This window comes from Carlito syrichta, unplaced genomic scaffold (assembly GCF_000164805.1).
Source record: "Carlito syrichta isolate Samal-C Ts95f unplaced genomic scaffold, Tarsius_syrichta-2.0.1 Scaffold148222, whole genome shotgun sequence".
Lineage (NCBI taxonomy): Eukaryota > Metazoa > Chordata > Mammalia > Primates > Tarsiidae > Carlito > Carlito syrichta.
This window is the reverse complement of record NW_007092318.1, coordinates 572,963-573,436: the sequence shown is the minus strand read 5'-3', so window position 1 is coordinate 573,436 and position 474 is coordinate 572,963.

Here is a 474-nt window from a genome sequence, read left to right as displayed (position 1 = left end):
AAAAAAAAAAAAAAAGATGTCCATCCTACCCAAGGCAATCTACAGATTCAATGAAATACCCATTAAATTACCAACATCATTCTTCTCATCCAAGTTGCTGTGGAGTCCATATGTCAGTCCTTTTTTGTTTTGAGTTGGAGTCTCACTCTGTCGCCCAGGCGGGTCTCAAGCCCGGCTGTCTGTCCTTTATGGCTGCATAATATACCATCGTATATATGTATCATTTTTTTTATCCAGTTCAGTGGGCAACACAGTTGGTTCCATGTTTTTGAGGTTGTGAATAGTGCTGCAATAAACATGTGTGTACTGTCATCTTTTTTTTTTGAGTTGGAGTCTCACTCCATCGCCCAGACTGGAGTGCGGTGACCGCTCCCGGCCACCGCAGCCTCGACCTCCTGGGCTCCGGCGATCCTTCTGCCTTAGCCTTCTGAGTAGCCGGAATTACAGGCATGCGCTACCACGCCCGGCTGATTT